Source organism: Lepidothrix coronata, unplaced genomic scaffold, assembly GCF_001604755.1.
Source record: "Lepidothrix coronata isolate B3197 unplaced genomic scaffold, Lepidothrix_coronata-1.0 Scaffold19, whole genome shotgun sequence".
NCBI classification, from domain to species: domain Eukaryota; kingdom Metazoa; phylum Chordata; class Aves; order Passeriformes; family Pipridae; genus Lepidothrix; species Lepidothrix coronata.
This window is the reverse complement of record NW_016690199.1, coordinates 2964044-2984529: the sequence shown is the minus strand read 5'-3', so window position 1 is coordinate 2984529 and position 20486 is coordinate 2964044. Positions and strand designations below refer to the sequence as shown.

General features: G+C 43.8%; 1 protein-coding gene across 2 annotated transcripts in view; it reads right to left on the bottom strand.

Annotated features, from left to right (window-relative positions):
- The window catches only part of GPR132 (G protein-coupled receptor 132), a 78171-nt gene that overhangs the window by 20297 nt on the left and 37388 nt on the right, over positions 1 to 20486 (bottom strand). Inside the window, exons 1-2 of one of the 2 annotated variants that reach the window (XM_017807428.1) lie at positions 14157 to 14205; positions 511 to 628 (exon numbers count right to left, since the gene is read on the bottom strand). The exons of the other annotated variant lie outside the window; for it this stretch is intronic. The gene's annotated coding sequence lies outside the window, so the exon portion shown is untranslated. Of the gene's footprint in view, positions 1 to 510; positions 629 to 14156; positions 14206 to 20486 lie in introns of those variants that run through there. 2 annotated transcript variants of the gene reach the window in all.

The following is a 20486-nucleotide window of genomic DNA, read 5'->3' as shown; positions in this document are numbered from 1 at the left end:
ATGTGAAACTGAGGATGGGAAGTCTGTCTGCCCTGCAGTCTGTGGTGTGTGAGTGGAAGCAGGTGGACCTTGACACCACAAAGCTCTGTGTACTCCAGGTTATCCAGATGTGGGACGTTTTTGCATGAAACTTCAGTACAGGCAAACCTGCAGCCTTCAACATTTTAAGAAATGCAAATATTTGATAATTCTCCACCAGCTTTGGTGGATTATGCTGTCAAAAAATGGGAAGGAAACAGATAACTCAGTTCTGGACTGATCTTGTGGTCTCTTTTCATTAATCTAATCTCTTTCTGAGTTCTAGTTTTCTCTGTTTAAAAGACAGCTGTGATATATACTTCCTTTGAAGATATTTTGAGATGAAGTGGCAAAAAGATACTGTATGAGACCCAGGTATTATTACAAATTAAAAAAAAAAAAACAAACAACCCCCCAAAACCCTAGATATCTACATGTAATGAACGTGCATGATACTCCCATAATTCTACAGGACTAAATATCAGGACTGACCCGACTGAGCAAAAGTGTCATGCTGTGTTGTGCCAACATCAACACTCAGGTCCCAGGCAAACAGGATCACTGGCAGGAGAGAGGCAGGTTGCAGTCCAGCTGCATCCTGGAGCTCCAGCTTGTGGAATACATACAGCAGATACATGGGGGAAAATAAAGTATGTCTTGTTAGGCTCCAAAGTAACAAAAAAAAACCCCACTAATACAAGAACACCCATAAAATCTGACTTCCATTGGTCTGCAATAGCCCTTTTTTGTCCCATCATGACATCCTGGCACTGTCAGGAATAGGAGGAAAATGCTGTAAGGACAAAAGAAGAAAGAAGATGGTCCAGAGACACAAGCAGTGTCTTTGCTCTGCTTTGTTTCAAGATGCCTGAGATGCCTATGTGTCAGTGAGGGCTCTGGGCAGTGATGAACAAGCTCATTTTTTTTCCAGAGAGGTGAACAGGAATATCTGCAGGTAGCTGCAGGAGCAGCCACTGGTATCCTACATATGATTTTAGTTGCCCTGGAGAAACGTGACATTGTACAGCCAGGCAGTCTCTTTGCTCAGGACTTCTTTAAAGACCAGGAAAGCAGCTGCCATGGCAGAAGTGTTGGTCATCAGCCTCCGGTTACCCACCTCAGGCGATTCATGTTTCATACATTTTGCTTTGTTGAAAACAGCTGCCTCTACCCTCAGTCAGAGCCCCAGCAGGCCCCTCAAAAGAGCTACCTTGGCCTGCCATTCCTATTGAGCCCAGTTTGCAGTAGTTTTTATTTGTGCCACTGCAGTGGACATGCTGCTGTATGGACCAGGCCCCCTTTCTTACAGGCACTGCACAAAAGTAGCATAAAACTTGCTACTAGAATGCTGCAAGATGCAGTTTTACACAGCATCTAAATTACTGTTGGAGCACCACCATGCACTTTTATCGGAAGGGGAAGGTCCATCCCTCTTTGAAAAACAAACAATAGGATGGGTTTTGTTGCCTTGAAATTTTACCTTAAAAAATAATAGATAAAATGGACACAGGGGATACCAGGCCTCTTTCCCTAAAAAGCTTCTTGACAATCCAGAGGCAGAAAAACAGGAGGAGAGAATGTAAGCTCCTGTACTATATATAAAAAGGTCACCTTCTGGTGTTTTCTGTTATTGTTCTGTGGTTCCCCTATAGTGTTTTTTTGTAAAAAAATTATGAGCCTGTCATGGTAATCTAAGATTTGTGCACCTACTCCTAGCAATAACATTTTCTGTTAGGACACCATCTTCTATCTCCCTGTTAGAGGGTGTCTTAGTAGAAGCATCAGTGGTAGGACAACAAAACAATAAATAATCAGTTATAATGCCTAAATCCTTTTGAAAAATGGTAACAGCATGCTGATATTTGCTCTTCAAAGTCTAATCCATTATTTCGGAACGAAGAGGAGCAACCTCTGACAGTTCAAAACCTTATCAAGCTCAATCACAAAATCAAATTAAAAGCTGCGTTCAAATGTAACTTAATTTATGAAGGGAGTTATTACTTCATCGAATAAGAAATTTAAAATAGTTTAAAATGAAAAATCAGATTCTATCAGCTCTTCGTCTTTCTTTGTAAACACCAGATTACAAGTAGTCCCTAATTCTATGTCTGCTACTGAATTTCAGTTCACTTTATTTTAGCATATTTGAATGGTGTTTGTTTATGGTATAACTAATGGGAAATTCCAGATGGAAAGGAGGAGTTAGTACATACAAAGCTGGACTCCGAGCTTTTCTTCTAAGCTTTGGTTTTCTTCTGAGAATGAAAAAACAAAACAGCAACAATTCCCTTTTACCAGTGCTTTTTCATCTGGCTGTGTGGGTGGTATGTTGAAATAATAGTTTGGTGGAGATTAAAGAAAGTGTGACTGCTGTGTAACTTCTATCAGAAGGGGGAATCCCAGCTCTTTAAAGAGTGTGCACAACGAGACATGAGTAGTGTTATTATGGGGTTCAAAAGAAAAACCAGCCCAAACAATCCCCTTCTCATAAAACCTCCCTTAGATTTCCAGTGTGTGCAGAAGTGGGCCAGGTCTGTGACCAGGGAGATCTCTGCCAGTGTTGGTGTGTGTGGCTGCTGGGTCTGGGCTCTGTGTTGAGTCTGAATCGCCCTGGGTTAAAGCCCCCACTGCAGAGATGGGCAGCCCGGCTCTGGAGGTGCAGAGAATGGAGACCCCACCAGTCCCCTGACGTGTTTGGTCACTTCCAATGGTATTTCACCCCAGTTATCAAAGAGCACTGCTGAGAACTGTCTCCTTTCTTCCAGGCTGGACCCAGCAGAAGCCAGGGCTTTGTTTATACAAAAGTAATACACCTGTTTAATACATAAGGAACACACCTGTTTTAGCCTTCCCACCTAAAGTAAAGCAGTCTTTAGTTCCTGGTGTTTTCTTCCATATAAGTTCAAGGTACAAAAAAAGGCATAACTCCCAAGAGCCATTCTCAGTAGACACTTAACATGAATGCCCTCTTTCTAGCTCATATCTAACCCACAATCTGTTTCCTCTCCTCAGAAATCACATTTTTTATCACTGATGTCCCTAGATACCTACAGTTGAGTCTTCCTACATGCCAGTGCTGAGCAGTAAAGCACCTCAGCAGTCTCACTTTTATCCCTGGTAAAATTATGGAGAATAATCTGGGAGTTACTGAAAAATGCCTTGAAGACAGGACAGTCACTGATCACAGCCAGCGCAGGTTCATGAGGGGAAAGTCCTTCTTGACAAATTTAATTTCCTTTTATGACAAGGTAATCAGTCATAATAATAATCCTTGATCAACGAAAGCCAGTTGATGTAATCTTTTTGGATTTCAGTAAAGTTTTTGATGCTGTCTCTCATGGGATCATTCTGGACAAAATGTCCAGCAAATACCTGGATAAATACATACATACGACTCCCCAGCCAGTGGTGGGTACCAGTCTGTGCCTGTGAGTTCCTCTGAGGATTTTGGTTGCTCTGGAGAGAAGATACGATGAAGAGAAGACGGGTGGAAGAGGGTGAGGCCTGTACCTCTCCCACCAAAAGCAGGCCAAGTATATGGAAAATTATATCTACGTTTCATAAGGAAAGTGATTGGGGAACTGACCCAGAGACTGGGGAACTCGGCTCTCAGAAGGAAGTCCCAGTCCCTGGTGCTGAGGCTATTTTTGTCTTTTGACAGACAACTGTAGTGGATCAAATGGAAAAACACTCCTGACAGCTGGGTCTGAAACACGCCTGCTGCCCATGCACCCTGCTAAAGGTCATGCTCGAGGCCAGACCTGTGCTGGCACAGCTAGGAGACTGTGCTGATAGCTAGGAACTCAAGAAACAAGTGGTGTTTTGTGAAAATATTTGTGGAATTAGCTTACACACAGTCACAGTAGACCGAGAAGTGATTTAATGTGATGGATAAAGCAAATAAAAGACCAAAGTGCAGAGTGAGTCCCGAACCTCACAGAGAATGGGGTTTGCTCTGGTCTTTGCAGGTCGCTGTTCCAGGTGGTTGGTTCACGGTTTCCTCTTTTCAGATTCCTTTGAAGAGTACACACATAGAAAGACAGACATGCAGACAACAGAAGACAGTAAGAGTGGCTTTACTGGGTAACCAAAGGTTTGCCTAGTTCAAGGTCCCATCTGAAGCAGTGGCTAAAAGCAGCCCCTGGGGAGAAGTGGTGTCCTGGGGGCAGCACACAGTGTCCTCTGCCCAAAGCTGCCCCATGACTCCACAAGTCTGCACGTCAGGGACTATTTCAGCAGGGATCTTTCTAGTGCTATGCATGAACACAAAAAGATAAAATCGTTTTGCTACATCTCTGCCTGCATGCAACACCACATACACACACTCATGGTTGACTATTTCCTTTTCTCATAGAGCTGTACTGGGAGCCCGTGCTGTGGTCATTCATTGGTATTCGAAATCTCTCACTTCTCCAGCTCTCATATCAGTTATGGAATCATTTTTAGTGTTTTACAGGACACAGCCTTGTTCCCTGGTACAGCATCTGACGCCTTGGAAAACCCTGAATCTGTCATGTCTGGGCTGGACTCATCAAAGCTGGAACTCAGTCTGGAAAATAATTCTTGTTCTTTGAAGGATGCCAGTCATCGTTTACTGCACTCTCACCCTTAGCTCACAGCTGTTTGCATCTGTCTCTTCTATTTGGCTGTCCTTACCAGGTTCATCCTCTTTACCTTTTTGGACTATTGATACACTATGAGCCCTTCTTTAAATGGAAGTGAGAGAGAGATCATGTCATCTCTTTCAGGAATGTTGATTAGCCATAGTCCTCATTTTAAATATTTTTTCCCTATTAGACCTTGTTTATGAGCCGCTTGAAATTACTGAGCAAAAATGTCAATCAGCAACCCCATGTTACACCTGCACACAGTCTGACTTCTTTCTGAATGCAGACAAATATCTATTAAGTACTCTCCTTTTTTACATTACCATTAATTTTACTACCTCTCTCTATTGATATGCTCACACTATTGTTAAGCTACTTTTGTCCTTAGTAGATTTTTTCCTCTGTTCTGAGGTGTTTCCAGAGAGTTCTGATTTCACTTACTAATTTCTCCCACATAGTTATTTCTATTTGATATTAACTGGCAACTGTTTCCCACTTTCACAGCTGTGATAGATCACTTTTCTGTTTCACATTGATTCCTTCACTTTGTCACCCAACCAGGATGAGATTTTTTGCATGATCTGTTTGCACTCTTGACTTGGAAATCCCGGCTTTTTGACCATCTGATAAACCCTCATCAAAGGCCTGAACTTTCATTCAGATTTTTCTACCCACATTTTTTTCTACCAGTGAATCTGGATAGTAATTTTCCTTTGAGTTAGAGAATTTACCTTTTTAATGCTGAGTGTTTAGGGCAGACATATAATCAGGTCACAATCATAATGTCTGGTATTCAGAGATCAACAAACTCTCTACCCAGCACTTGGTTCACCATGGTATGTTGTAAAGAATGATCTCACCGTGGCTGCATACCTCATGGGTTAGAGAATTCACCTGTATCACCAAAATGCTACTTTTTATTGGCTGCTTACATCTCTAGCTCATGCCTCCCACTTGAAATCCTCTGTGCATACAGAACTCTTCTTTCCACAAATTGGATGAGGATTTAATGAAGAGTGAGTTTAGGGAAAAACTCATCCTGCTTTTTGACTTTCTGACGTTGTTTGATGGTCTGATATACGGATCATTCTGCAGATATTCTTCCTCTTCTACTGAGCATCTTGTAAATCTGACTTTTCAGCCCCCAAGTCCATGGTGGTGCTATACAGAACTGCCCTGAGTCTGCCCTTCCTAATCAAGTTTTACTTCAGTGATCAGGAAAGCCATGTCACCAGGCTTCCGTGACATCAGCTGTGTCAAATTCCTTCACGAGTAACATAACTTTCTGTTCCTCTCATTTGTTACCAACCCTTTTAGCATGCATACAAATGACCACAAATTCTCATTTTTTCTCATTCAGTCCTGCCAAGCTGCTGTCTGTGTGTGGAGTTGCGTGACACACTCTTTCTTGGCACTGTGTTTAGTGTTGCTGGTCTAACCAGCCCTATATGGCCCCCCTAAAAGTGTGGGGAACCTACACGTGACAGTATTTTTTTTCTGTTTCTGATGTTACCCCTCTTCCTCAAGGACAGGAGACAAGCAAAAGCAAATCTGTTTTCCTCATACCTGTTGTGCTGGCCATGTACAGCTTATTGTTGTTCTGCTTTGCTTTAGTTCACCAGAATATCAGTCAAATACAGATCTTTTTTTGTGATTAGTCTATTATTTCATGTCAGCTCTAGCTGGATGAAAACATGAAAGGCCTTAATGCTCATGAGAAAATCTTTAGTTTTAGGATGTTAGAAGATGAGTTTTGCTGATCTGTTGATATTCATGTGAACATCAACAAGCGAAACTGCTTGTGGATCACATCCCTCTTACAACAATGAAAAATGAAACATCATCTACAGTATCTGGGTTGAAGGAAGGTGGTTGTGAGACAAGCTGTTGTGGTGGGAGTGTCTTTCCAGAAGGAGGAAGGGAATAGAGTAAGAGACAGTAATTGCAAGTGAGTGTACATTTGAGAAAGTAAGAAACAGCATGAGCCAGACAGCCTCCCACTTTGGGAGCTGCTGCAGGACGTGGCAGAGCAGTGCAGTGCCCAGCAGCACAGTCCCAGCTCCTGTCTCCCAGCTCCCATCCCATTGCAGGGTGGCCAAGTCCACCCAGGACTCACCCAGGTGGAGGAAATGTCCTTGCTTCTGGCTGCAGATCCTAAAATGGGCTGGGAGAGCTACTGCAGGGCTTTAAGGAAGAGAACACAGGAGCTCCCCCCAGGAGAAAGGAGAGCATCTTGTGATGGCCTTGAGCTTTGTGGGGTTTCCCTCTGTCCCTGGGGCTGATGGCCCCATGATGTCTTCCCACTGACTCAGAGAATTTCCTGAGACCATGCTGAGAACTTCCCTTGCACAGATCAAAACTGGTTTGTGGTTGGGTTTTTTTTGAGCATCAAAAATGCAAAAGAAATTTTCTAGGTCCTCTCTGTCTGTCTGGGAAATGGAGTAAGTCACTGGGAAAGCATGTGTCAGAGGGGAACTGGGTTGCCTGCCTGTCTACCTAACTTGTCTGTCCCCAGGCAGGATGTCCTGGATGGTTGGAAAACTAGGTAGAGGTGCAAAATCCTAACAGCTACAGCCAGGGCTGTCACCACCTGACCACCTCACCAGGGTCACAACTCCAGGTCCAAAAGGCTACATGAGAGACAGTCTAAATGCAGCCCTGCTTTTGGAAGGAAAGATAATTTTAATACTTAAAAGTAAAAATTCTATCTTTTACTTACTAAAAATTTCACCTCTTTACTGCTTCGCTGCTTTACTTCTTTACTGCTCATGGATAACCACTGCAGCCCCTCACAGATGTAGGTACCTTCTCTCCTCATGGACATGTATTTGCTTCCATGTGTCTGAAAGACAGAGCCTGGATTCTCACACGTGGAAGAGCACAGCTGTGCCTGGGAAGCCACCTGGCAGGAAACCTCACACTGGGCCAGGAGCAGCTCGACAGAGTTACCTCCTGCTGATATCAAGCTGCTTTCAACTTTTTTCTTGGCTATCTATTAAATACCCTCAAATAAATACCCTTAAATACCCACGTCGAGATATTGTCCTTGTGTGACTGAAGGGATCTCACACACTTCCACACAGAGGACTCAGAGGTGGCACAGAAAAGCTGTCACAATGCAGTGATTTGAAGAGAACCTTTCAAATCTTATGCAGTCAGGATTTTGTCTTTTTCTTGAGTCACTCAATGTAAAACTATTCGAGTTACCCAGGGATAAAGAAAGTTATCAAAGAGTTTAAAAGAGGCAAATTCAGACATGCCTTGACTGTGCAGGCTGCACATCCAGCCTCTTTTCTCGTAGAAGGAATGTAGCTGTTTCCACATTGAAATAAAGAACATGACTAAGATGCAGTGTGTTTGAATAATAAAGCAACCCAGTCTGGGCCCCACTGGGTTTTAAAGCAAGACTGAGCTTGTAACATGTGGCTTCGAAGCCTCTAACTGATAGGTGATTTTTTGTCTGAACCTCTCAAACCATAGGAATTCAGGAATGGCCCAGGCTGACTCTACAAATTGTGGTTCTGCAGAATGTCATCCTCAAGGCATAGAATCATAGAATAGTTTGGGTTGGAAGAGACCTTAAAGATCATCTAGTTTAACCCCCCCCTTCCATGGGCAGGGACACCTCTTACTAGACCAGGTTGCTCAAAGTCCCATCCAGCCTGACATGGGACATGACTTTGTTCTCACTGAGCCATCAGTCTGCTCCACTCCTCACATGGTTGTACCTGGCTGGATGACCTTGGTCTTGGGAAATGCTCCGTCTTGGCAGGGAAAAGGTCTGAGGTTGCGAATACAACCATACATCACCTTCCCATGGTTTGTCCTAGACTTTTAGAGCTGGTTGGTGGTCTCATCCCACCCAAGATTTTGTAGAGACTTTGTTTTCCCCAACTCAGTCAATATATTTTCCCTAAACCACCAGCAGCACCACCACCATAAATGAATAAACAAATAGTCCTGCATCCCTAAAGCAGATCAATTATTCAGGGTTCTTCCTGGGTACAAAATCTTTGGAGCAGTGACATTTAGGAGGCTGTGGATCAGCTACTTTGCAGTGTCATGAAAATTTCATGCTGTCTTGGCAAGGAAGTTAGTGAGTCAGGCAAATGAGCTCTTTTGCTGTCTCCCTGACCTGGATACAGACATACACAGTTTCAGATTACTGCTGTGGGTGTATGGCTCAGAGAGGGAGAGACCCAAGTGCATTTAGGCCTTTGACATCCAAGAGTCTGAGTTTCAGATGAGCAACACCCTTAGGGATGTTTTGAAAATTTCAGCCCTGATGGCCCTAAAATAAAATTAAAATAAAATAAAATTAGAAAAAAAAAGAAAAAGAAAAAGAAAAAAAAGCCTTACAGATGAGTTGTTGGTTTCTAAATGAAAAGGTTCAAGTCATGCACAGAACATCCACCTCAGAGTAAGTTTATTAACCTGCTGGCACTCACTCCTCCTGGTCCTGGCCACTGCTGCTGCAGCCAGCAGCACTGTCCCAAGGCAGTGTGTCTCACCTGGTCTGCAAAGTATGGCTGGAGGAGTGGAAACAGAAAATGTGTCAGCTAGTTGCTGCAGTTTTGAAGTTTAAAAAAAGCCAAGAGTGGGGGAAATGGGGGAAAAGAAAGAAGAAAAACCAAAGCAGGAGACCCAGCAGGCAGGTTTAGCGACAGCAGAACCAATTACTACAAAGGGAGAACCGGAATTTTTGACTCGCTTACAGCTTGGTTACACCAACTTCGCTCTACTGTGTTGCTTTATTTTCTGCGGCCCCGCCTGTGTTCCTGGCTGTCGCACTCCCACGCTCTCCTGCAAGGCATCAGGACCAGTTCATTCACCTCGCAAATCTTCTCTGCTTCTCCAACGAGCTTCTGCCAGCCCGGGGATGCTTCAGCCTTGAGCTGAAAGGCTCCTACCGGCTCTCGCCAGACGGTGTCACGCTAATCCCGAGGATGCTCTGCAGCCGGGAGCTTATCTCCCAGCCACAAGCACTGCAGTGGAGGGTGCTGTCCGTCCTGCTGCATCAATGCCTTCTCAAGCTCCGCTTTTTGTACCAATCACACAGCACAGAAGGTGCCATTAAGGCTTTAAAATTTAATGAGCTCTAATAAAACCTCTCCCCGTGATATGCAACCCAAGCACAGGCTATGCTGCGGGAAGGTTGCATTTGTGTATGGCTTTATATCTTTCCCTTCGCTCTGTTTTATATTCTCAATCACTTAAATAGCATTTCTGCATTTTTATGTTGTGGAGTTATTGCAGATTAACTCCATAAGGATAGGTAGGTGTCTAATTGCCCCCTCTAATATGAGGCGTCTGCCCCACCTAACTGTGGTGTTTGTATTCCTGACACCATGATAAATTCAAACCTGCCTAAATCTTGGCTTGGCTGAAATGATCATGCCTAAATCCTGCTTGATGACTTCCCAGCCCATGGAAAAAAATGGGAAATCCATCCTCTCTCCTGATTTGACGAAGAGTTCATCCTCTAAATTTACAGGGTGCAAGAAGCTCTATAAGTGGCTATATCCCATAAGCTTTCTAAGTGCACCAGTAATCTACACTGGAAACAGATGCCACTGGTCTAAGCCTTCTCTCAGGCTGTTGGAAACCCAGACTGAACTTCTATTTCCTTTGGTTTATGCAGAGCCTCCCACGTCTTGAAAAAGTGCCGTGAGCATCCAACTGTTAGATCCTCCAGGGTCTGGTCTCAAAGTCTCCTGCTGAAGCTGTTCCATGTGGTATAAATAATTAAACATTCATTGGACCAGAGAGAAGAAGTGAAAGATGGACGATCCAGCCCCAGAGTCAGGACACTCATGGATGTAATGTGGGAAAGTCAAGTTACAGGTTCCTGCTCCAGTGAACAGCTAACTAGCAGCACAAGCTGGACCAGCTCCAACAGGAGAGCCTGAGACCCCCCATTCCCAAGGCCATCCAAGGCCTGTTCATTTGGGCATTTCCCTGAAATAGAGGAGAAAGAAAATCAAGCGCAACCTGAAAAATCTGGAAGCACCTAAACTGCTGATACAAGAGCTGAGATGTCTCTGTGGGAAGAACCTGAACTACCTCACATAGAGGCTGAGAGATGAGCTGGATGAGAAGGTTCCATCCAGCCCTGTGTCTGCCTCCAGCCTTGGCTGAAGGCAGCTTCTGGTGAAAGAGAAAAAACACAGGGTAAATCTTTAATGACACCTCCCTAGGACACATGTTGGACCACCAGAAGTGATGATTTTCTCAAGTGGATAAAAACACCTGGTCACCTCTCCTGTGTTCTCCATAATTTATTGTTGTGCCTTACCCAGTTAGCTTATTTCCTATGAACTTAAGCCCCTTACTTTTCTTAGATGTACTGTTTTTCACCTGATGCTTTTCTTTAATGACCTGGTTGTGCAAGAGCATCTGAAGCGATTTTATTTAGTCTCAGATTGGTTTTGCTCATTTTTCAAAAAGAAAGGGGAAAGGAAAAAAGTGTTTCTTTTTGAAACAAGCTTCCATCAAAGGACCTCTCAATTCCCCAGTCTCTTGCACCAATTTTAAAGTGGAAGCAAGGTGTGGAGAGTCAGTATCTTCCCTCAGATATATTTAGACAGAAAGGCAAGTGTCCAGGTCTTGACTGGTCCTGGTCTGAAGAAGAAAACTCCGGGCTAAGTTTAGCAGCTTCTATTTCAGACCTGAAAAACTGTGGGAGTATCTGAATTTATCCAGATTAGTAGTTGAGCTAATGAAAAATATTTCTTTGCAGACCTTTCCCAAAGGACATCCTTAGATCATCTCAGCTGGCTGTGACACTCAGCCGAAGTGAGTGGAGCTGCACAGGTGTTAAAACTCAATAGTACACAGAAGACCGAGGCTCTCATGAAGGCTCCTTGTTAAGAGGGTTTTAAAGCACCTTTAAACATGTTTGCAATTCCCCTGACTTCAAGTCAAAGCTCCTTGCTTAACACATTAAAAGGTGGAATGACTTAGCTTTGGAAACCCTGGAGACTTCAGGGAGTAGTCGTTTGACCTCCTTGTGTCTCAATCCATCCAGAACAGGAGAGTGAAAAATAAACAGCACCTCATCAAAAAAAGAAATAGACAGTGTGACTGACCTAAGCTTGCCTTGGTAAATAAATTACAAAGCCATAAAACTGCTTGAAGAGCTGCTTTGCCCCTTTGAAACAACACCCACTTTAGGCAGTCTCTAAACACTGGGGGTGACGCGGAGTAATCGCCAAGGAGCTGTTACTGTTATCTACCTCTCAAGCCCCCATACATTCTTCCCAGGCTCGTGCCTGAGCTCAGGAGAAAGTACAAACCAGTGATGAGAGGTCCCAATAAACACGAAAAGAGACTGATTTACCTATGAGGTTTCCCAGCTGTTCTTGGCACACAAAAGCATCCCAAGCCCAAATTTATACCCACGTCCTTCTCCATAACCAGAGGACTCACCTTGATAGTTTAGCTACTTGGGGCATTTAGATGCTGCTGCTCTCAACCCTGTTTGCTGCAATGTCCTGTATTTCCTTGGTAAATAGCAGGCTGGCATGAATAGTCAGACTGGGTGATGTTGGAGTTACATTGATGATCCTTAGGGTTTCTTCCAACTCAGGATATTTTATGATTCTATAAATAAGGAGAAAAACAGCCAAGGACTGCTGGGAGAAGTGTCAGAGGAATGATCTGGGATCTTGAAGATTAAAAGAAATGGCCAACGAAACAAAGTTTGGTGCTAGTATGGGTCTATTTAAGCACTGAGGTGACAGAATTCGTCTGAATGAAAGTCAGTGCTTCTATTTCAGCACCAAATCTGAATGCAGAGTGAAAAAGCCCCATGGCTGTAAAAGCAAAAACTGTCTCTAGAAATGTATTTGTAGGGAGTTCACCATGAATGGGGATTGTTACTAATATAACAGGAATCAAAATGGGGAAAGACTCCATAAACTGCACAGCCAGATGAACCATGATCCTCTGCCACACTACTACTTCAAAACTAAACCAAATGCACAGCATCCCATCAAAAAGAGCAACCTTCAGCTCCTTGCCCAGTGCTGCATGGATTATCTGCCCTTGGATTACCTGCCTGTGACCTGAAATTCTCATCCTGCCCATTCCCTCACCCCTTGATAACCTCTGTCTTTGGGAATGCAACCTGCCATGGGTCACACGAAGAGATTACAGCCTAGACATTTAAGCTACATCAACACCTGTCCCCATGCTGTGTCCTAAAGACAGATGGGATGGCAGTAGGATGTTTCCTCCTGTGTGTAAACAGAAACCTTCCTGACAGATCATGGTCTCATCAAAGAGAAGGTGCAAACTTGCTTTTCAATAGTTGTGGAATCAGTGCTTAACTAACATGGGACTGGTGAGGAAAGATACAGTTTCTTGGCATGGTCTTTCTACACTACCTTTAAATTCTTGTGTAATTAAAAAGAAGCAAGGAAAAAAACCCAAACCACAACAAGCACCACTTTTTACTGCTTGCCCTATGCTTAATGAAGTCCTAAAGATTAGAGAACTGTACAGACAAGACACCTGAGCATGGCAGACCGGAGTTTATGGGCTGTATCCAGCCTGCTGCTGGCACTGCACACAGTCAACTGCTGCATTATGTGGCTGCAGGAGATCTGTAAGTGGTTCGGGTCACTTATTATCCAGGACAGTGAGGTTTTGGTACAGTGAGTGGAGAAAACAACCTTGGCACTTACATTAGGTACCCAAATGCCCTTTGTCTTGAGCAGGAGGTGTGATTTTGTGTGTGTTGTCAGCTCCCCTCCCTTCCCTTTAACCGTGTGAAAGGCTCTGTCACAACCAGACGCTGTGAGATGAGGGTGGAGTTGTGTCTTTGTTTTTAAGTATCTAAGCAGATGTATTGTATCTCTGAGCAAGACGAGTTTGAGATGCATTTGAAAAGCAGCTAACTGGTAATCTCTGCTAGGCAGGATTGTTTGAGGGGCAATCACATTTATTATTTCATTTTACTGTTTAGTATTGCATATGTTGTTCATCTTGAGGGGGGCATTTATCGAGGGAAGTGCAGCAAAAGCCCAGGATTCCAAACAGAGAGGGTAACTTATATTTCCATGATACAGATATTCTTCTACATACAGTGCAGAGAAGGGAGCTGTTTGCTCAGGATGAGTGAAAGTATTTTGTTGGCCTCCTCTCACGACAACTCATCTCGGGCCAGACCCTGTGGGCTCTTGCTCAGATGGGTTTCTTGATGCTATCAGTAACAGCAACATACCTGCAAATGTCTTAGAGGTACAAACCTTGGCCAAGACACCCCAGGAACCCGTGGAGTTACCCTGACACACACTCTGTTTTCCAGCTGGAGCTTTTTGAGTAATCTGGATGACTTTATGGGCAGATTTCCTCAGGCTTATACGTGCTGAGCTGTATTTAATGGGACATTTTGGAGAGTGAGAGGCTGTTCAGTCTAGGAAGGGACTTGGGACTGGCCGTGACTTGGAAATATCATGTACAGTTAAGATCTGCACACTCCAGTGAGATAGTTAATGTGGTTAAAATCAAGGGGCTGTGCTAATTTACCTCAGCTGAAGCCTGCAGTTCATATGGCTTTTCAGTACTTCCTTCAAACTATTAATTCCACCGTTTAACTGCAAACAAACTGACTGATGGATCAGTTAAAGAAAAATCTACTGTAAAGGGTCAAGGATTTAACCTGTACTATCTCTATTACTCCCATGCAGATCTTTCAAACCAGTTATTTGCATATGTTAAAATCTAATTTGAATTGTTCCTCACATAGAACTAGGTAAGCTTTTTTTTTTTTTTTAATGAGAGATGTAACTTCAGGGCACTATTACATTCTAATTAAAAATCAGTCAAAAGCGCCCTTTTCTTAGTGTTTGCGCCTGCAGCAACACTTCCACTGTGGTATCAAAAGCTCAGTTCATTACTTCTTAATTAATTTTGCCTTGAGAAGCTCTAAGTTCTCAGAGGACTTGTTGGATTTTTAGAGTGTTGTCTACATAGCATTTGCTTGTACACAGCGGCCACGACATTCAGATCAGGAATCCTTACCCATGTAATCCAATTTGATACAATGGCTGCAGCTTGCCAGCTTTTGGGAATCTGAAAGACCCTTGAAGCTCACAACACAGAGGATATCCTGCCTGGAGCTACTGGTCTTGTAGGGATTTTCCCATCTCCCTATTCCCAGTGGGCCTATTTTACAGTTGAAAAGGTTGTTTGGGTTGTTTTTTTTTTTTTTTTTTGATGAAGATCACGATGAATAAGGAAGTAGACTTGTTCCTGACCCCTAGGAAATCTTGTTTGGAAGTTCTTGAGTTGGCCAAGATTCTTTTTCTCTGCCAGACTCCTGAAGATGTGCATGTTTTTTTTCAAGATAAGAATCCTGCAATCATGATCTCCCAGTGTAAGTGATTCATTTCCCCTCTTGGCCCGGCTGTGTGCGCACGTGTCTGAGGGTGGTGAGCCGGAGCTGACCAGTGCCCTGGGACAAAGAAAGGAAAAGAAGGGAAAGGGGTGGGGGAGAATAATCTACCCGGTCTCAGGGGACATTTTTCACTGGTGTAGGGTATTTTCACCTGAAGAGCTTTTGTGATGAACAGAGTATAAAGGTGCTTGGGGTGGCTTGAACATCGGAGTATTCCCCAAACTCTACAAGAGGAGTTTAACAGGAGAGTGTGAACCAAACCTGCAAATGACCCTCTGAGCTGGGCTGAGAGGGACATGTGTACCTGCTGTCTAAGCCAGGAGGGATCTGGATGGTAAAAACTTTCATTAGGAACCTTTGTATTAAGCCTAGTTTGCACAAGCAGATCCTGTAACTATCAAAGGCAATAGTTCAAATCTACCTTCATGTGTGTCCAAGTGTTCTTGCTGCAAGGCACAGAGTTAGATGGGTGTGACTGAGGGAGCTCTGGATGAAAAAACAGCATAAACTGGGAATGGGAAAGGCTTAAAATGAGATTTTGAGGCCATGTCAGCTTCCAGATTTCCTCTTGGACAAAGTGTACAGAGAATAGGGGAAAAAAAATTAAATATAGAAGGAAAAGAAACCTTGATGAGTGGATGAGGGCGAGGCATTTTGGATGCTGGGAAAAGCCCCTTTCCTCAGGTTATCCTGTCCTTTTCTTCAGCAACTCTTCAGAGAAAGCTCATCTCTTCTTTCCTCAGATGCTAATTTTGGGGTGGAACAGTGGCTGAATATTTTGCTCCTCCTCCCCTCTGCTGGGGATGGTGAGGGGGCTGAGCATGAAAATAGACAGGACATCTTAAGAGGGACCAGGTATAAATTTCCTGCTCAACTCTCTTTTTTCAAAGCCTGTCCACACTGGAGCCAGCAGAAGCAGACTTCAAGGCTGAGGTCCTGAGCCACACACCTTCCCTTTCTCTGTTGCCAGAGCCACACTTAACAGCAGGCTTTAAGGATGGATGGATGATGGATGGACGAATGGCTCCACATCTAAATGGTCTCGTTTCTTGTTGTGGAGGCTAGGACAGGTTGAAAAGCAATACCAAGTTTTGCTCATAAGCTGTAGAATTTGATGCTCCTGCTATGTCATGCTGCATCAACACAACAACAAGGAGCTACCTGTTGAGATAAACATCCAGTTGAGCTGAGAAAGCTGCAGCCCAGCCTGGGTCAGGCAGAGATGGTCATATTTTTTCTGTCTTCAGGAAAGAGTCAAAACCTCAACCTCTTCATGCAGTTGTAGATGTGCTGACAGTATGTACCCTTCAGCTGTGGCCAGTGCTGTGTTCTGCCAACATGGGCATGTCAGTCCTAGAGAGAAGAAGCTGAAAGTCCCTTCAGGTTTTATTTTGAGGTTCATTCAATTTTGCCAACTTTTTGTTAGTGACAGGCATCAAACCCGACCCTAATGTGTCCCAAAGATATCTTAACTCAAATGTCAGAGACCACAGGGGCTGTGGAGCTTAGACAGAAGACAAGGGGAAGGAGGGACATGTTCTTACCTGAGATGTAGGAGCAAAGCTGGCCTAGCTTTCCATGGAGGAAAAATCACAGCAAGATTGGGCCAAGGCCATGGCAAATTTCAGGGGAAAACAGAGAGGCCCTTGCCTATTCCATGTGGCTGGATAGAACAATTCTTCCTGATATGCTCCTGGATCTCACAGCTACTAGTAATAAGTTTATAAGGGGGTGCACAGAAGGGGCTGGGCAGAGTGTGAAAAGCCCATGGACTATGTAGCCAATGAACCTGAGCAAGGTGTCTGCCCTACACTCAGTATGCAGGAATAGCCTGACTTTCTGCCTCTGTGCCTTCCCGAACTGACTGTTCCTGCTTTGCACTGAGTGCTGATGAAAGAGCAAATACTCTCTGCTCAGGGAGTCTTAGATGATGTTAGCTAAAATTTGGGGTGGGGAGGTGAGCAAGGCTGCAGACTAGTTTTAGCAGGAATCCCCTGTGTAGTTGAACCTTCAGGTTGAACCTTTTTTCTTTCTGCGGAGAACACCTTGCCATGGGGCTCTGCATGCAGTCTGTGCAAAGACCTCCTGGCAGGGAAAGCTGGCCACTTGTGAAAGACTTCCTAAGGGAAATGCTTGCATCCACTGAGGTTTAGCATACTGGAAAATGTACAAAAAGGAAAAATCTTTTTGCAGGACAGAGGATGGCCTGGATAAGATAAGATAAACACTCTTGTCAGACTCTCAGAGCCTGTTTGCTTACATACACCACAGTGCATGGAGTGAGGGCATATTGGCAGCATCCTTCCAGCCTGTACCTCCTCACTTGCAGCTGTGCAGAAACCCATCAAGGAGACTGAGCCCAGCTGCAGAGTTGAGAATGCAAGTGGACCTTCTCCCTCACCTCCTGCTCCGCTTCCAGTCCCTTTCCCTCTCCCACCTCCCCACCACCCCTTCCACTACTGCCACCAGTAAGAGCATGGTTCTTGGAGTACGTGCCTCTGACCACCCTGCCTCTGTGTTGTTTCAATGCCGAGCACTCGGAGCTCTGGGATTACCAGGAGTAAGTTTCCAAGGAATTCATTTGTCACTACTTGCTAAATAAATGGAGTGTGATAAGGATCTGCATTCTGCTTCCATGAAAACCTATTGATGCTGTAGTTGGTGTCTCAGTAGTTTCTCACAAGAATGCACAAGTCGCTTATTCTTCTCCATAAAAGCCGGAAAGGGCTGCCTGGATCAGCTGGTGTGGTGAGTTCTTGGGAGGGAGCCTCTGAGCTTTCATTATCAGCAGTTGCCACGAAGTGTTGGACAGGGAGGGCTCAGCAGTACAGCAGGAAAAGGGTTTCATATCTGGATATAATCTTGTAGAAGTCTCTCCTTGGCCTGAAATTCTTGGCAGCAGCCTTTCATCTGAATATTCCAAGACAACAAGGCAACAGGCTCTTGCTCTTTGGTAAAGCCGAACAAGTTTTTTGTATTTCTGAAAAGCAATTGTGTTTTTTTTAAAAACTCCATATGACTGTGCAGTGGCTTTACAGCATTGAATGGCTTTGTTGCCTTGGGGTTCTGTGAAGGGAAGTTTCAGCCTAACCCCAGTCTGCTGTAATTAGTAGCTCAAACTGACATGGGCAGAACTGTTGTACCCATGTTTTGGTTGGTAAAGGGGGTTTGAAAAAAGGAGACCAAAGAAAGCCTTTAACCCACTGAAAGGAATGCATCTAGTCCCTTTTTATGATGGACATAAACTGATATATTCCACAGGTGACATTCTCAACAGTCTTCTTAGGGGACAGGTCTGACTCACATCTCCAGAGCACCTGAACACCAGATCTTTAGACACCTGACTGCTGTTGAAATCAGTGTGATTTAGTCAGCTGCTTAAATACCTTCTCAAATTAAGCCTGTGCTGCCTTGCATGCATTAATACATGTATTCTCATAAAATCTCCCTGAAACAGAACTGTATTTTAAGGTTTGGGGTACAGAGACAGAGCAGCATAAGGTCACATTTTCTGCAGAGCCTGGAGTAAATCTCAGCAGATTGAAAACCTCACCCCTGCAATTTGTCCAAACTCTGAGAGAGAGTCTGGGGATAATATTCACATCTCCTTCCTCCAAACCTGGATTTTGCAGTGCCAAGCAGGCATCAGCTAGAGCTCATTAGCTCCAGTAGTCTTTTAATTTTTCTGTTATTACATACAGTCTTTCCATTATAGAAATATCAGGCACTGGAGAGGGAGGGAAAGACGTTTGTGCTTCAAATAGGACTTCACAAAAGGACTAAAAAAAAATCTCACAGAACACCCAAGATAACATTGTCATCTGTAATATTAGTAATGCACCCAAAATGGAAAACATTCTTTGTTGTGAAACTCTCAGGTTGCTGTTTTGTTTGCTCCTTATTAAGAGTTAATAAACAAAACTGTTTGGGTTAATTTTGTCATGTGTACTGCGAGTTGCTAAGGAACACGGCTCCACTCCGCCTGGAGTCTCTGTAGTGAGACAACTAAGAGAGGCATTAAAGTGCTACAAAATAAATGATATGTTACAGTGTACCAGATCCTGGCTTGGCATTTGGAGCATGGACAATTTTTCCCCCCCCTTTTTTTGTTTCAGGTGTAGAAAAACCAGAGATACAGAGCCCATCTGACGTAGCAGGGGCAAGGAGCAGGATCTGCTGTTGGCAGGTGGAAGCTGTGCAGCTCTGGCTGGGAGATGATGCGCCTTGCCGAGCTCGTCGCTGGGCTGAGGGGGATGTGAAGCAGGTATCAAAGGGCCAAGGTGGGCAGTGAGGAAATTATCTTGGTTGTCACAAGATCTGGGAGGCTTATGCACAAGATTTTTGATCAGCAACAGGTGGAGCGGCTTGGTGTCTCTGGAGGTCCTATGTGGTGGCCCATCATAGCAGGGAAGGCAAACCACATGTTGTGTGTGTCTGAGGTGATACAAGAGCTACAGTCCCACCACATTTCGCTGATGCTTTTCAAACAAAAGGCTCTCTGGATGTATTTTATCCCCTAGCAGGGCCAGGCAGGCCAGGCAGGCTGGGAGAAGGGAAAAGCTGGATTAAATGGTGACCATGTGAGCTGCTTTGAGCCTGTCTGTCGTGGAGGGCTGGGGGAAAGGCGGTGATTTTGCCACAGCTGTCAGACAAATAGACTTCTCCTTAAAATGGTGATTATCACTGTCATATGAGAGTAAATTGGGAATCATTTTCTACAGACAACTACAAAAAAAGGTACTGTGTGTAAGGTCTAATTTAATACTTAAAGTAACTAGCAGAGAACAAGACACTATTTTAATAGGAATAGAAATGGATGTTGCTGGGCTGGAAATTACCAGGGAACACTCTTAAAGGTTTTATCACATCTCTTTTGCTTAGTTTGCAGGCATTGTTCAGTTTTTGAAGAAATCCTAATTTGGATCAGAGAATTTCAATTTTTAAAAGTGGTAATAGCAGCAGAGTAGTTTATTTCTGCCTCAGTCTCCTCCCAGGACAGGTTTTTCTCACACAGTTTTTTTTTGTGTTTGGGCTGAGGATCCTAAAAGAAGAATCACACATGTGTTGCTTAGGACCATTTCTGTTCCAGGACTGGAGATACAGTCTGAAAAAAGCAAATCATGTTAGAAAAGTCTTACATTGGTCCACTTATAGGGTGAGCCACAAATTTTGAGCAAATGTCACAGCTTTCAGAATTATTATTTCGATGCAAAGATTAGCATGTTCAGCATACATTTTTTCAAATATGAATTTTCCTCTTGAATTCAGTGACTTTAAATAGTATCAATTATGCTGCCAATTAACCAGGGGTTAGAGGAGAGAAATGAAATACAGGAATACCAATCAGTTGAGACAGATGCTGGAGGAATGTGAGCAGTGCAAGTTTAAAATTTTCAGGACTTCCCAGATTTCTCAGGGCTAAACTAATACTTGTCAGTATAGAAAAAAACCCAAACAAC